Below are 17,762 nucleotides of genomic sequence, written 5' to 3'. Positions count from 1 at the left end.
AACCATGAAGCTCAGAGAAGCGAGTCTATCTGCGTTCGGCGGCTGTTTGCACTACAGCTCCCATGATGCATTGGTTTAAAGTGACAGCGTCTCAGTGCACAATGAATCTTTGTTGTTAAACGTCTTCAAACCACAACGAACACACATCAAACAGTTTTTAAATCTTCTAACTTAACTTTTATTCCATCTTTTAGAAAAAACAGCTGCAACTTCCAGCTTTTTCTGCCACAATTATCACAAAAATGCATGTGAGATTGCGGAGGGGCTGTAAATCAATACAAACTATGAGTTTCACCTTTTTTTTTTTTTTTTGGATGCTGGGGTGCCGCAGGATTTTAGTCAAGGTCAAAGTGTGCCATGGCTCAAAAAGGGTTGAAAAACACTGATCTACAGATCTGAAACCAAAACTAAAGTTGGCTACAACAGCTAGTTCTTTGTTCATATTGAATGTTGCTCTGAGGTTAAATTAAGGTGGTTTTGTTTGTCTGAAATGTACACACAACAAAAGGGTTAATGTGTTTCCTGAATTTACATAAGCTGTGTAAGTCGTAGCGGCTGGTGGTAACGTCTGAGAAATACTACAAAGTGGCAGCACTCTGAATATTTGTTTCCCAACAGTCACAACTTAAAAAGAAAAAGAACTTCACTTCTGCTAAACTAAACAGTCAATTGATATCAGACGAGTTGCAACTGTATTTATGAATGATTGATAAGTGAAGAGGAAAAAACTCAAGCTGCAAGTACAGAGATGAAGAACAGAGGGGAAAAAAACACTTTAAAGCAAAACATGCATTTAGAAGTTGTTCTGATATGCAAGTATAGCTAAATCATATTCTCTCTTTAACTAATTTACAAACATGATAAAATAGCAAATACAACTCATCTTAGATTTCCTTTAATTGCTTAGCAAATGTGTGTTTGGGGTGTTTCACTAAAAAAGGGAAAACTCGTAATTTGCAATATTAGTGATCAATATATTACGATGATGATATAACTTGCGATGCACAATGAAATAGCAAAACAACAAAATACATTATTTCCATTTTACTGCAACAGTTTAATTTAAATAAGAGTCAACATAACTTGAATTACACTCCAAATGGCCCTAGTCTACATTGGAGGCGAACATCTGACATAAAAGGGTTTCTATCCGATTGGTCAATGATGTAAAAGATTTAATCCAAATGGTCAAATGCATAATGGGATTTACTTGATTCGTTAAATACTTCAAGCCGCCTCAAGATTGTTTTAGCACATTTAAGGTTACCATTTATTGTAATTTTCCCGACTTTTGCGATATTGCGATAATAATAAATTTGCGGGGTTTTTTGTGCAGGCCTACTACAAACCTATGCAGGTATGCATAATAACTCTATAAAACTATTTCCAAACACACTTATACGTCATCGTAAAAATGTATTGGTACTCTCACTAACAAGAATGGTGAAATGGACTTAACTGTATGTAGAAAGTTCTTATGCTAAAAGTCTATGAAAGATGCTGGTTGGAGCATCCCTTATATCAGCACAAACTCATTAATAAACAGAGTGGTGTCAATACAAGAGCAAAACACATGCAATCATGACCACCTGGGCTCCATGCTGTGCTTTTAAAAACAGTGGCAGCCTTAAGAGTTCTGGAACACAAATGTGATGTTCCAGGCGGTTTGGCATAATGTCTCACATAAGGTTCAAAATATACTGTACATCTTTTAAATGCCAGCTTAGATGGTTTAGGTTTTTCCTTATTGCCATCAGCTGTGAGACAGTGTCATTCTGTACTAATATGTTTTCCCTTGATCATCAGTGAGATCGGAAGCTGCAGAAGCTCTTGCATTTAGCAACTAAAAGCTCAGACATACATGACACATATTACATCATGCGTGTGTTAATATCTGACAAACTCACAGATGACTTGCCAAGGTCACGTTCCACACACATACAGACCACCTCAGGACACTTAGACATCTGTTCTTCTCTAACAACCGACTGTTTACTTAGAGTGGTAGATGGAATATTATTATTATTATTTGTTACCATAGTATAGGGCTGCATGATATGAGGGAAAACTCGCGATTTGTGATATTAGTGATCAACATTGCAATGAAGATATAATTTGCGATGCATTAACAAACAGCAAAACAACCAAAAAACATAAATTTCACTGCACCAGTTTAATTTAAATAAGAGTCAACATAACAAACTATCCTCCAAATGACCCTCGTCTACATAGTAGGCGAACATCTAACATAAAAGGGCTCCATCCATTTGGTCAACAATGTGAAGAGGTCCATCCAATAAGTCAAATGCATAAATGGATTTCTTTGATTCGTTACATACTTAAAGCGTCCATAAGATTGTTTTAGCACATTTAAGATAACCATTTAACTGTCTTTTGCAATATGCGTATTTGCACATCTTGAAATTGCGATAACAAAAAAATTGTGATTTATTGTGCAGGCCGCCTATCATGGTATTTGAATTTTATAGAGTGCTACAGTTTTTGGGAGAAAACATGGACTAACAGAACTGCTTGATGATTCCTTTTCTAGTGTTTTATACAACCGGAGTTGCTTTTAATTTGCCAACATGTAGGCGGTCACACAAAATGCAATGACCGTTTTTCTGTAATTAGGGCAAAACCTTGGCCATATACAAGATTCTACATAAGTATGCTTGAACATCAAGGCTATGAGTATCTAGGACATCTGATGGAACAGCCAACCTTTTTGAGCTAACACAAAAAAAAAGCACTACATCATGTTCCTTGCCTAAAAACATAGCAATTGCACTGTCAGAAAAAAGCTTATCACAAGGCGTCCTGAAGCATTAAGGGTTAAAATCATGTTGTTTATTCAGGTCCACATACATGCCGTTGGCTGGCCCACAGTCTATGTCATGAAGAATAAATGCTGAAGTCGAAATTCCGCTTCACCATGTCCCTCAGGCAACCGCAGGTACACTCTTTAACTAGAGGCTTTCTGTGTGTTTAATCATAAAAGCTCCTGTTTTGATGGCGTGTCAGTGCTATATGTCCAGGTGTTACAGTGAACCAATGTGTTATTCATAGCTCAGCATAACAGCTTCTATTAATATATAGAAACCTGCTAATAGCAATAATGAATGGGTGTAGTAGCTAAAGGCAAGCTGTTACTATTCTGTTACCATTAAAACTGCTCAGTACTGCTGGAATGAACGGAACATTTTAAATGCTAAACTCACTGATAATTCTCTGTAAAGCTTCTCCATATGAGTCACTGGTCATATGGGGAGTGACCCATGCTTTGGTGTTACAGCACTGGTGATTTTCCTATTTGCGTATTTAATGGGTAAGTGTGTTGGATGAAAGTCTGAGGTGTTTGTGCAGAGAAATGTTAAGCCTCAGTCGCATGCACCCATATGAGGGTTGACTCATACAGATGGTGTGAGTTTTTGGGTTGTCCTGACCTGTGGAGGGTCATAGATTTGAGAGGCTATATCTTCAGGGGAGCGCAGGTTTGTCTTGAAGTTCACCTGAGGTTCGAATGTTGCAAGTATATCATAAAGTATCCGTATGGGTAATGTAAGTTGCACACTGATGATATACATGTGATGCTGTCACACGGTTTCTATCAAGCAACACTCTAGTTATTAGTTTGGTGCTGAAGTACTCACGAATGAGCAAGCACTGGGTGTGCACATGATACAGAAGTATGCCTGTGGGATGCCCACCCAAATTACACTCCAATGGTCCAAGTTCAGAATTTCTAACAGTAAAGCTGCGCGTAAGGAGCACGCACTTATCACGTGAACAGAACTCACAAGCCCCTGGCACAGTCAGGGGATTTAGGGGAGTTAAAAAAAAAAGGAAAGAATCCATACAACACACAAGTGTCCCATCTACTTTACCCTTACGTGTTGTATAAGCGTTTAATGTGACCTGTCGCTTGCAGTATGCCCATAGAAACATTTTCATGAACATTTTCGCCCTACGGGTTCACCGAGCAGTCAACTACCATGCTTTTTTGGGTGAGTCACCTGCGTACCCCACACAGGTTTGCCCATTTTTTAACAGGCAGACAGCCCATATCTAACCATAAGGGCAGTTGGTGGCTAACGCATAATTTCCTATTGCAGGATATTCAACAATGCAGCTTAGTACTAAGGTATTACTGATTAAATAACACCAAATCTGTAGGTACATCTCTCTTTAATATTTCTTCAGTATGAAAATAAAGCACCATTGGATATAAACCTAAAGGTTTTTGTTGTTGTTACACTTAGTGAAAAATGTGTGTCATATTCTTCATAGGTAAGAACAGTTTCATTCATACATGACATTTTTCACTCAAGTTTTGTGTGTCTGCTTTTTTTTTAGTTTATTAATAACACTAGCCCTAATTCTTAGCCCAAGTGATAATGGATGTCATTCCTTTAGTGTAAAATACCCACTGAAAATCTTCTAGCAGAATCTTTATATCTCTATTAAATTGTCACTCTGTCTCCCACAGTGTTGTCCATCTGTCTGTTTCAACCTGTTATGTGGGCTACAGCAAAAGAGAATTTGAGCCACAGTCAAAATGCATTTAATATTGTTAAATTGAAACCTTTGACCTCCTTTTAGATAAAGACACATCTGTAATATGAAAAAATATAAAAATAAAATAAAGCATTTTTCTTCCTGCAAGTTAGTCATCAAACCATGTTTTTTTTTCTTCACGTGCTATGGAGCTAAGTGAGAGCAATATTTTTTCTTTATTTGAATGAAAAATGTCGTTTGAGATTACAAAGGTATAGGTAAAATTCTTGGGTTTAATGTAAACCAATGTAGATTTTTTTTTTACTGTTGGTTTTAACTGTTTAATTATTTTCAATAACTATGACCTGAAACTAAAATGTTTAGGTCTAAAGTGAGAAAAAATTTAACTAAAACATGCATTTGAAATAGAAAAGGTAATGTTTGAAACTATAACATTTTTTTATTTGAAAATGAAAAAAGAGAGAATAATATAAAATTATATTCAAAAATTACAGTAATATTAATGGAAAATATAAAAACAATGGACTTATATAAAACAAACCATTTCAAACAAAAGGTTATGATGAAAATGTGTTGTTTAGTTTGTTGAATATTTTAGTGTTTAACATTAAAACCTAGATTTCATTGCACCTTTTTTTAATTTCAATGGAAGACATTTCTCCATCAAACAAACATCATGGCCCTGATTTTGCTCTATACAATAGACAAAAGAGGAGCCGTACAGCAGAAATTATGGTTAGTTGTGTCAGCATTCAACTGTGGAATTTTTTAAGTGTGTTGTGCTGCATTTATTAACAATTCTATGTCTTCACAAAGCTGCTTCTTGGACAAAGGCCCAGTGGAACCTTGTCTGTTCACTGGAAAAAGTGGACCAACATATTTATAGCGCCTTAAGTGATTCTAACAGAGACCAGAACTTGGAGCAATCAGACATAGTGATCACACAAGCAGAGTACAAGGATGAGCTGAGGTGAAATGAGCTGTTCTAAAAGTCTTCAAGTCCTGCCCATCAAAAGAAGAGGTGACATTGGAACAGCGGGGGCAGTTTGCTGATGATTATGTGTGATTTGATATTCTTTGGTGTTTAGGACAAACACATGAAGTCATGTAGTTTCTCAAAGAAATCAGTCCCCCGCTGAAAATGACCCAGGAACATTCAAGAGACTAACCCTTGCATTAATAGCCAAGCACTTCCCTGGTCTTAGGGGCAAAATGCAATGGTGGCAGTCACACTAGCAATGACTCTAAGGAATATTCTGAAACAGTAGCTCTTACGGTACATTACGGAGCTCTCATAGGGGCAGCAGCTTTGGGAATATTGTTGGTTTTCTGTTATGACAAAGATTTGATAAAAGTACTAAAAGTGAGCAAAATCTAAGGAGTCCGCACAGTCAATATTCGAGCTCCAGCCAATGGGTGGCAATATGATGACTGGTTGGAAACACGTTGCGGAAAAGAAAATCATGTGACAGTGACACACCCGGCATGAAGCATAGTCCAGGCAGTTCGTGATATTCACTTAAACCAATTCAATTACCACAACTGGGTTTCAAATGATGCTTCCAGTAGCTCTTAGTCGAAAAAAAGTCCATCCCAAGTGCTGTTCAACAGCTCTAGGAAAAGGTTCATAACCGTAGTGGTGTTATCAGATATTTAACAGACACTCTCTGGTTCTATTATGTTTGCCTCTCTAAAGATAAAAACCCATCAAAGAATTAATTTGATTTTTTAAATGAATGAACACAAAAACACAACATCTGTTTGCAATTGAATTGGTTAGTTCAAGACACACCAAAAGATTAATACTTTACCCAGATTTAGCACCAGTTCATAGCTCACAATGCTATAATATGAAGCACCTCACTTTTATCATTTCAGAGGACTAGCAAACTAAAGTCTCTGGACTTGGGCCCTTCTTGAATTAAACAGGGGCGCTGCCATATTGGATAACTAGTGCTGCCATCTATGGGATAAATCAAAACCCATGCAAGAGAGGCCCAAGTCCAGGAATTTTGCACTTAATGCATTTTAAATGTCAATCACAGTCAATACATTACAACAGACTTGGGACTTTTTTGCACATAATCAGATAGCTTTTCCCTTGAAGACCATAGAACATTTAATATCTCTATTTTGAAAAATCATCTTTCGATCTAACCGATTCAATTGCCAAAGTTGTCTTTGGAATTTGGAAGGACTCTAAAGTTTTCCCCAAATAATATCAAAATTATCTTCATACCTAATATCACTCTGGTAAAATCATCATAGTTGTGGAGCTACTTGTGCCTCAGGACTTTAACTAGCAGGAGCAGGACTTTAAGAGTAAGAAAAAAGTAGGAGAGCCAAGACATGGAGGTGGAAAGGTACCTGATAAATAGAAACCCTGTCATTCTACAGAAAATATGAAAATATTTAAAAGGAAAAGGAAAATGGTTGATTTTCCTGTTAGTCTTGTAAAGCCAAACCCTAATGGTCCATCTCAAAATTTAATAATGGCTAACTAAAAGGTTTTTCTTCTCTCAAGCAAACACTTTTCTTTCTCTTCTGCTTGTCTGAGACGTTTGTGTCAGGCCTGCCAGCACTCTGAGCTCAGTACAGACCGACACCATTCAGCACAACAAAGACAAAAAACAACTACTTCAAAATTCCAAAATTCTTATTTATGTTTTTGTTTGCAGCAACAATAGAACTTGTAATATGTCATTACAAATGGCAAATCAAATAAAAAAAAATAGGCATAAACAAAACTAAGCTTGGATTCCTCTGATTTTCTCAATGTACACAAATATTTATTTTTTTATTTTTTAGTATCAGCAGCTGGTTATACCTGCTTGTGCTAGGAAACTGACAGTACTTGGAGCATCACCAGCCAAAGAATGGCCGCAAAACCATTAGAGGCATCTGTTCTGTCTGAACGCTTAGCTAATGTGTGGAAGAATTTAAAGGGATACGAGAACTCCTTTGGTCACACGCTCAGCAAGAAAAACGTTAGCTGCTTTGAAGTCACCTCAAAAGAAACACACAGTCCAATTCAAGACTTTTTTCCCCATTCAGGCAGGCTATGGATGTCTATTGGTAAATAAAGGAGCAGTCTGGAGTCTGAGCATAAACATTACATGTTCTTTAAAGTAAATCAATTTAAAATGTTTGCAAGAAGTATCCACATGACCTCAATAACTGTCATCACCAACAGTATGATGTCTCATAAGTCACACAGACACGTCAACCACAACAGTCAGTGCTAAACCATTATTCACACCTGCTATTCTGTTGCTGTAATTCACACGAACTGTCAGCACGCTGTTGCCTGGACTCTTGGATAATGTGTTTCTGTCTTAGTCAATACCATCCATGCTCACAAGTCACTTTTGATGAGTGCTTGTTACTTCAGCACTGGTAATCGAGCCACCATTAAGTCCTGGGAACCCACTATTACTATGGAGCAAAAAATGTCAAGATGTGTGGTTTAAGATTTAGGAACCACAACGTGTTGATATCTTTTGATTCCAATTTATATTCGCGCTTTAATACAACTAAAAGGTAAAGATCTTAATATCTGTACTATAAAGATTTACAGTGTTCCCCCTTATTCGCCGGGATTAGGGACCGGAGACTCTTACTCATCTAAAACCCTTCTAAAACATTTTTGATACTCTGTGAAACAATTATTAAAGGACATTTGAATATTATTAAACATAAAGAGGTTTTTTTTTATTCAGCAATAGAATGTACCGTAGTTTTTCACAAACTGTAAAATGTATTAGTGAAATACTAAACCAATGAGATTGTTAACACCATACAGTGTTACATGATTGCTCAAACAGAGAAGCTCCAACAAAAATGTGCAGATCATTAAAGGCTCAAAACTGGCTCATATTCTAGAATCAATGTTCTACTTCTACTAAAAAGCGTTTCCGTTTGGCCACTAGGTGGAGTTTGAGCTGTAGCATTACACTTTTCTCCAGAGGATTTGAGCAAAAACAGTACTTTAAACCATTTTCCAACATTTTTCCGGCCATGGACCATAAAAGATCAATCTCTACTTTCATGGATCGGTTATTGATCTATTAAGCTTGGACCGATTCAGATCAAATAAGGGATTTTATCAACCCAGCCCTAATAATACCATAAAAAACAAAAGAAAAAACAGCTACAAATGAACTCATCTGCACTTTCAAATGTTCTTCCTCAAAGAGTGACTCCTCAGAGCTGTTCACTTTGAAATCAGCAAGTTAAAGGTCCAGTATGTTTGACGCATCAACGGGTGTTGTCTTCTTCTTTTACTATCTAGCAACTAAAATGCCCAACACTGAATCAAAGCCTTTCTGTCATTCACAGATAAATTAGCTCTTTCTTGTCACTAAATGTCACAGTGCTTTGAATTGACGATGCTTTGAAAGTCTTAGAAATATTCTTACATCATCACTGCTGCATTTTATACAATTGCAAAATGAGAAAAAAGTGAAAAAAATTCAACAAAATACTGATGTTCAGTCTTGTCTCTTTCATCATCGACTATTAAAATATAAACAAGTACTATTCTATTAGACGAAACATTAAATGCATACATTCTAGACAAGCCCTGATGTGTACTGCAGTATAGTTGTACCAGCCCAGTGGAAGGACACCAGCTCACGAGTCTGTCTTTTTCTGCTTGTTACAGTGCATTCAACAGCTTACTGCACCAAACTGAAACCCTGCAGCATGCGTCTCCTGTGCTTTCTTCTTGGACCAGAGCCCACAGGCAGGCAAGTGTGCATGCACAAAAAATGCAAACACACCCCTCCACAGATGCACAAAGCAGAAATAGTGCTCGTGCATGTACGTGCAGCGTTACTAGCTTCCAACAATCAGTCCCCGGCATAGAAACCAACAGACACACAAACACAGCCGCATGTTTGGGTAGACGCAGATGACTGTCACAACCTTTCAGAAACCCACAACAACACTGTGAGACCAGTTCCATCCTCTAAACTGATGGAACAGCAGCAGGACAGGTCAGTCTGGCTAAAATCAATCCTCGTGTTTTAACAGAAGCCTGCACCCAGGAAGAGAGAAAAATTCCTGCCAGTATAATAAGGTATGCAAAGACTGTTTTCAATGCAGCAGCAGCACTATCAACCGCATAGACAGCTTTCAGACAGTCAGAGAGATCTGGAGAGATAGATGTGCTAAGTCGCTAGCCCGGTGTGTGACAATGTTAAACGCTGCTGCTCACAGACAGTGCGGTACTCGCTCCACTTTGGAGACAGACATGCATGATCTTCTCGAATCAAACTAACAGAGTTGAGCAGAGGAGAGAGGAAACAGAGAAACCACGCAGCCTCAGACCTAGCAATGATGGTCTTAAAACACCCACCTCAGTCTGTTGCAGATTCCTGACGCAGTCAGCAGGAATAGGGGGGTAAACAGAACACAGTGAGTGAAGCAGCTGAAATCTAAAGGACTGAGCAGGAAAACAGAGAGCGGGAAGAGAAATGAGACAAGAGCGAAGGATGTAAGATCCAGTGTGACAACGATTATGCACCAGATGAGTACGCAAGTCTGACATGAGATTGTGAGACAGAACAAAAGCGATAGAGACAAAGGCAGGACATAAATGAAGGGAAAAGAAACACCGGGAAAAGAGACAGAAGAAATGTGCAGGCTTAGGAGTCACTGAGCAGAGGAAATGTGATAAAGGACACGCCCCTCCCTCTTTCTTCTTCTTAGTCATACACACCTCATGTTGCACTTTCAGCATTTGAGTAAGCGTACTTTCAGTAAATCAAGAGTGTCCTCTAAATGACAAGTGAGAAAAGGAGGGTAAAGTGGAGCACATAATGCAGAAGTGCGCATTATGTGTGAATTCCATTACGAGGCAATGTAGATTGTTAAAATTAAACTAACCACAAAGCTAATGAACAATGCTCAAAGTGCACTCAAACTCAGACAAGAGGGAATAACAAGACCCATGTAAGATCTATGAAGAAATCGAATGCGTAATTTTGTCAGAAAGTATCATTAGTTTAAGCGGACGGATCCTTGCCTAACAACCAAAAATCCTTTAAGTACCACCTTGTATGCCAAAATGTCTTTTGGCTATAAAACACATTTGATACACACAAAGATGTCAAGTGTGACGTTTATTTCCCTAAAAGAATCAATCATTTGTTATGAAATATAGTCCTAAACATCCTAATCCAATTTCTCTCTCCAGGATTCTTTGAATTTTAATGGCAAACATGAGGGTGGAAACTTCTGAGAAACTGACCCTACCTTGCTGATCTTATTTGCAAGTAAAGCTAGCACAAATCAATACACTGTAAGACCGAGACTCTTTCAAAGCTTATGAAGATTTAACCTAATGTTACCGATTTAAAAAAAAAAGTAAAAACCTGACAACATAATCATTTTTCAAAAAATAGTTTAAATAAGACATATTTAGTAAAGAATCTTTTTTTGATTTGACTGGACCTTAAAAATGTACTATTCCTGCAAATCCACAAATGGCCACACCCGTTGTCCCCATACTGTGCCTCCGTGGTTACGCTGAATGTTATTTAGAAGTTGTTTACCTAATAATCTTCATACACAGAGTTTACTCTGTATGCCAGGCGTTGGAACTTGACCAGGTAGCTCTAAAAATGATGCTGCAGTGATGGTGAGATCGTCATCCACCCAACCAATTAAACTATTTAATAGAGATGCATGACTGTGTCAGCGTAATATTTGCATAAAAAACCAATTATTTGTCTGGGCAGCTTGTAAAATTTCTGCCAATATGACCTGCCAGTAAAGTTCTGCTTTTACTTTGTGGCCAGAACAATGCAATACTGCACCAGCCTTAAAGAGCCTATACCATGCTATTGTTAAGCCTTTTATAATAAACAATATCTATGCATATAAAAATATATTACCTTTGGCACATAAAAGAACTAAAATTTAATTAAATATTAGTTATTTTTCTGAGCTCTTTCCCAACCCGGAAGTAAGACGACCCGATCTCTGAGGCACTGGCTTTCGCTCCGTGTGGGTGCCGCCCATTTCATGACATCATCCTAGGGCCAGCCTCAGCAGTGTGTTTGCATCTTGCCCCCAAAAACAAACATCCAAACTTTTGCAAAGATGGATGTGCATATTTTGCATTTAAATTAAATTGTTTAGCCTTTCAACAATAGCTTAGCGGAGATAGTGGGTGTGTGTTAGTCTGAAAGGGGAAACGAGAACCCGCTCGTTTTCGTGGGTTGGGAGGAGCTGATGCTCAGAGTGCAGGTTTTTAGAGGAATACTCAGAAACGTATCAAAATACAGCTTGAGCTCAAAGCTCAAAAATTAGATTTTGTATGGTATAGGCCCCTTAACCCACGGTGTTGTTTGAGGTAGCGCTTCTGCAGCGTACAGGAAAATCACATCAGACAGGAACATAACATATAAGGAAAGTACATTAAATGAACCAATGATTCCACTATTTAAATAGTGACTTAAAAAAAGAACCAAATTTTAAGCTCTGACATATTTATAGAGTTGGAGAACACCTGGGCTCATCTTGTAATAAGCCTCTTTTTTTGTGATTGTTACAACAAAGAAGCAAATCACTTTAAAAACAATCACTGATTCTACAGGTTGTCCCACCTACTAGAAAAGACAGGTCCTAATGTTCATTATCATTCAACAAATGACAGTCAGAAAAAAAAATCCAAGAAATCCCCTTGTATGATTTTAAAAAAAAAATTATTTGTATAATGTTTAGAATGGGAATGTTTAGCTTCTAGAAACAAGCAAAAATTGTGTCCACCTGTTACTTCTTTTGCCCTACCCTCTGCTTGTTACCTGTATTAATAGCACCTGTTTGAAGTGGTTTTCTGTATAAAATACATCTGTTCACCCAATTGACTGTATCTGACTAGACTAGACTAGACTGATGACCGCATCTTCCCTTGCGTTTCATATAGGAAGCACTTAATGGTTCCAAGAAGCCAAAATCCCATAGACTTCTATTGGGAAATAAACAGCTATTACTCAATTGTCATATGTCAGAGTCACCATTCTTGCTCTGTTACATTTATAACATGTTCTTGCTAATCCTGATTTTTGATATTTTTGCTTTATAGCAATTTTTTCAAATTATAAGCTTGGTGAGAAGAGATCAACTGTTGGAGCAATATTTAGAAAAGGGAAGAAATAAATGATCTCTGACAACCTCCCTCCACCTTAGAGCTCCATGTGAGATCTCACTTGATGGGGGACAAAGAATCTTGAGAATGGCGAGGAACCCGCCTAGAACTACACAGGGGGACTGGTCAACAAACAGTATAAAAGTTACTATTAGTAGCAAACGACATAATCTGGGACTAAAATCATGCAGAGCTCCAAAGGTCCACCTGCTTAAGTCTGCACTTGACCAAGCTCGGCTAAAGCTTGCCAGAGATCATGTACTGTATATCAGGGGTTCTCATTACGTCGAAGGACATGTGGGTATATCATCAAAGATAAATAAACAGAAAATTTAAATATATTTTTTTAAAATACGTCACTGTATCGTCATCCTCATCGAGAAGTACATGACTTGATTGTCATGCAGAACGGCCAATCAAACATTCTCTGATACATGCGTCACTGCATATGCATGTTTAAATACACTGAGCGCAAATTCTTTCTGCCATCGGAAAGCCGATACCTGTACTGCCCGCCAAGTCCCCAGCGGAGGACCACTCCGCCTCGCAGCAGCATTTATTGAGGCCTGAGTCGCCCACGTGCCTCCTCGGGAGAGGAACGGAGACGCCCCATCTGACCCCTGCCACGATGCCTGCTGGCTCCGCAGTTCTCACCTGGGGGATCTGGGCCCACTAAGGCAGCAACGTTGTCCAGAAGCACACGGTCCTAGAGCGCTACCCACGGAGAAGGGGCGGCTGTTTGCTCAATCGTAGTTAAGCCAGCCGCACTTTAGAAATGTCATGCTCCCCCTCCCATAACACGGTTTACAGCCAAGCATAAAACACGATTGTCACTGCTTTCTGTTTTCATAATAAAACGTCTCATCTGTTCTAATTATGTACCGATACAAAAATAATAATTATACAAACGACAAAACCATCTCCTCACAAAGATTGGTGTCTTCTTATTGTGTAGTTTTTGAATTTTATAAGTGAGATCCAAATGAACTATTTGGTATAAACCCCATTCGCCGTGTTTTGGACAAGAAGAATTCTGGATCCCGACAACATCATATCTCCCATGAGGCATGGGGGTGGAAACATCATGCTTTGAGGCTGCTTTTCTGCAAAAGGGACAGGATAACATATTCGTACAATGCCTTAGGGTGTATTCAGGCTGGACACATTTGGTTCGCTTAAAGTGAGCCAGAGTTCATTTCCCCCGATAATCCGGAACAAATTTAAAGTCTGGATTTACCCAAGCGGACCCTGGTCTTTGCCCCACCCTCATAATTTCTGGACAATGATTGAAGCGATCTTTAGTCACATGGTTTTGTTTACAGGTTTTAGTTCAAAACAGAAATCTCCAGTAGACGGCAATCTGAATACAGACTAAGCGCAGGATTCGATCCGGACCAAATTAAGCACAGATGGCGATTGACTCTTAAAATTAATGGACATTTTTTCTTTATCGCAAGTTATTAACTGACAAAGCAGATGCTTCAGACAGATTTTGGGTAGCAAATGGCAGCAGACTTCATCCATGCCATCTGAAAAGGTCTTTTCCTTCTTATTTTGCAATTCTTTTAAAAGCTTTAAAAAAAAGAAAAAAGGTTTTCCCGTGTGTTTCGGGCTCAACATGGATGAACCAGGAGAACTATTAAAATGAGAATAAAGGTTAACAAATGCAAAATTCCCGTTAGCAGATTCAAATGTTCAAATGGTTCTCCCTCAACGGCTTGTACAATTTTCCCGGGCCCGCGTTATTGACTGTTTCAATAAGAAACTGAAAACAGTCTGTGTTTCCATTACACAAATGCACAAAACGCAATCAAAATTCTAGAAAAGTCGGAAAAAAAATACAATTTCGCAATAACACTGTTTCCATTAAATCAAAATTATGCCAATAAACACAAACCAAATCGCAAGATAAGTCATTCAAAAACATGGATATAAATAAAACCATGATTTATAGCAAATACATTCAAATTTCTGTCTGTGTTCGATCGGATTTATTTAGATTGGATTTATGTATTTGAAGAAGTTCTAGAAAACCATCGGTAATTACGTCTCCATGTCTGGGTTCATGACGTTTTCTGTCTCTCGCTGCAAAAACATCTTTCTGCCACTACTACTGTGTCTCTGTGGCCCACATTAGTTCAAGAGGGGAAAAATAAAAACAAGAATCAAAGTAAGGGATATTTTTATTATTATATTGATGAAAATAAGACAACTATCATAAGATTGAGGAGGCCTGGGCTGGCTGCCTTTCCATTCTGGCCAGCCAGCTGCCCGGGTGCCGGCATAGCAAGCAAACGTGGTCCGTAGCTCATCAACAGCAGCAAATTATTACAGCCCTTTAGAAGATCTTCATGGGAGAACGGACCAAAATAACAGCAGTTGTGTGTCAAATGTCTGGCCAACAAGAAACGCTTGACCTTTGTCATTGCCAATTAAAAGTACAAAGTATTTAAGCCATTTTTTGTCATTGACCAAATACTTATTTTCTGCACCAACATACAAACTAATTCTACAAGGTGATTTCTTGGCATTTTGTTTTTATTACATCCAGTTTCTCACTGTTGAAGTGTATCTATAATGAACATTACAGAACTATCTTATCTTTTGAGCGGGACAACTTGTAGAAAAAAAAATATAGAGGTGTGGCAAATACTTAGTCATAAACTTACTCAACTGGAATAGCTAGAACTGATCGCTGCACTTTACTTTCCCTGAACGTACCATCTTTGCTCAGTAAACTCAAACCTGGACCAAACAGGAAAATCCCTGTTAACATGAAAAGGAGGGTCTTGGAAAATATTAACCTTGGTGCATCTCACCTGAAGTGTGAATGAGAACGGGATGTCTAGCTAACCAAAGAGTCAGCAAGTAGTCTTCCAAAGAGAATAAGAGAACACTTCATGCATTACAAGTGGAAACAACCCAGCCCAATTTAGAAAAACATCAAAAATATTTGGCCTGTGATCATGCTTTGGTAAGAACATGAAGCCGCTTATCAACATCTAATAGTCGGAAAATGAGCAGGACTAGCCAATTTGCTTCCTCTTTTTTTACTTCCTAGTCATAGTTTGTTTCAAACTACATGCAACAGACCCACAGCTACAATAGGGCAATCTGCAATGGTGGTACAAAGATGCAGCTATTCTATGAAATATTTGTCTGGTTATTTACAGGGGACGTCTTGTACTGTGTGTATTTTCTGACTGACATTTCTGTCTGAAGAACCACAGAGGACAAGTTTAAAATAAATCTGGCCTTTTGGGATTTATGCAGGACAGAGAGCTAAATTAGAGGTGACCAAGATTCCAATGAAAAAGCAGCAAAATCTAATTATTGAAGCAAAATAAAATAAGAGCTCAGGTCATCCGTTTGTATTTGTACAGCAATATTAGGGAAAAAATATGTTTAAATCTGTAAAGGGTTAATTGTTGGAGTGGTAATCCTTTTTGTGGGCATTAAATTTTAAAATATGCAGCTTGAGAGCCAGCAAAGCCAAGACAAATACACATTTCTCATTAAACCCCTAACTTGGTAGATTACAGTTAAAAAATGCAAAAATGTCAGATTTTTCAGCACGCCTTTTCAAATGTATATATATATATATATATATATATATATATATATATATATATATATATATATGTAATACTGCAACAATATTAGCTTTTGTTCAAGGGTTTCCTTACATTTACCAATAATAAAAGCATGTCTATTCCGAACACCAAATATATAAGTGAAGCAGATCTTCAGCATAATTTTCAGTACATTAGATTAGACCAGTCCAGTAATGCAACTTTATACTTAGCATAAAGTGAAGATAGTTTAGTCTTAGTTACATGCACCTTTACGGGAGTTGACCGAGGCCATAAATGGCGGTAGACTGGAGTCTTAAAGGGAGCGCAGGAGTGTCTTACAGTTACCTTGTGGTTCATGCTGCCACCTTAATGGACGTCCTGAAAATGGAACATACAATGATGGTGCATGTGGTAAATGCATCGTGAAGTATCTGTAAGGATAATGTAAGTTTCACCCACTTTTGACATAAGGGTGATGCTGTCGTACGGTGCCCTATCGCCGCATTCTAGCCATTAGTGAGGTGCAAACATTGACTTCTTGTTGACTGTGCACAAACGCCATAAGCACAGGGTGTGCAGATGACACATAAGTGCTTGCAGAACGCCCATGGGATGTCCACACAAACTACACTCTAACTGCCTAATTTCTAACAGTCAGGCTGCAAGCACGGAACACGCAACCAGCACACACTTATCACTTGAACATCACTAACAGGCCCCTTGAGCAGTGCGCAATGTTCATGGGGTTGGAAAAAAAAATACAATTCTGTACGACACGCCTGCTTCCCCCTTATTTACCCTGGCGAGTTGTTTAGGCACTCACCAGAACGTGTCACTCGCAGCATGCCTCTAGCAAAAAAAAAAAAAAAAAAAAAGAAGTGCAAGAATATTTTCGTCCAATAGGCTCACCAAGTCGTCTACTACCTTGAAATTTCCTGCGGGCCACAAAAGTCTATAACGTCCGTACAGGTTGGCCTATTTCTGGAGTGCAGACAACTTGTATCCACCCATAAGGACAGTTGTGGCTGAGGTATTAGCTACGTTTTCAGGAAAAGACTTGAGTACCAACGATAATTCAATTCTTCAGTTTTTTTCCTCTTAAAATATAGTTATATTTCGTCTTCAATGAAAGTAGAGGGTATCAAACCTGAATTTTTTTTGAGGAGGAAAAATCACAACTAAAATTAGTAAATAAATGTATCAGGGGTGTAAAAATTGATCAACTTAATCAATGAATCAATTCATATTCCTACGATCTACGATTCCTATCTGAAGCAAGTTCTTATTCGAATTTAATCGAATCGACCAACTATACAATAACAATATCATTTCAAAAAGGAATAAATTGATTATCTTGTTATTGGCAGATACCATTTGGATTTGGACATGGTAGGTTTTTAACTATAACGTAAAACATCACAGCGGACAACACACATGTTCCCTTTGTATTATTTTGATGTGTAAAAACAACAGTGGGCTGAACTTCATGAAACGAAAATGTGAATGGATTTTCC

At 38.1% G+C, this 17,762-nt stretch overlaps 1 protein-coding gene across 3 annotated transcripts in view; it reads right to left on the bottom strand.

Annotated features, from left to right (window-relative positions):
• The window catches only part of kcnab2 (potassium voltage-gated channel subfamily A regulatory beta subunit 2), a 95,037-nt gene that overhangs the window by 75,028 nt on the left and 2,247 nt on the right, over positions 1-17,762 (bottom strand). Inside the window, exon 1 of one of the 3 annotated variants that reach the window (XM_011474831.3) lies at positions 9,878-10,179. The exons of the other annotated variants lie outside the window; for them this stretch is intronic. The gene's annotated coding sequence lies outside the window, so the exon portion shown is untranslated. Of the gene's footprint in view, positions 1-9,877; positions 10,180-17,762 lie in introns of those variants that run through there. 3 annotated transcript variants of the gene reach the window in all.

The sequence above is a fragment of the Oryzias latipes genome, chromosome 5 (assembly GCF_002234675.1).
Source record: "Oryzias latipes chromosome 5, ASM223467v1".
NCBI lineage: Eukaryota > Metazoa > Chordata > Actinopteri > Beloniformes > Adrianichthyidae > Oryzias > Oryzias latipes.
Note: the sequence above shows the minus strand (reverse complement) of the source record. Positions and strands in the feature narration are given on the sequence as shown.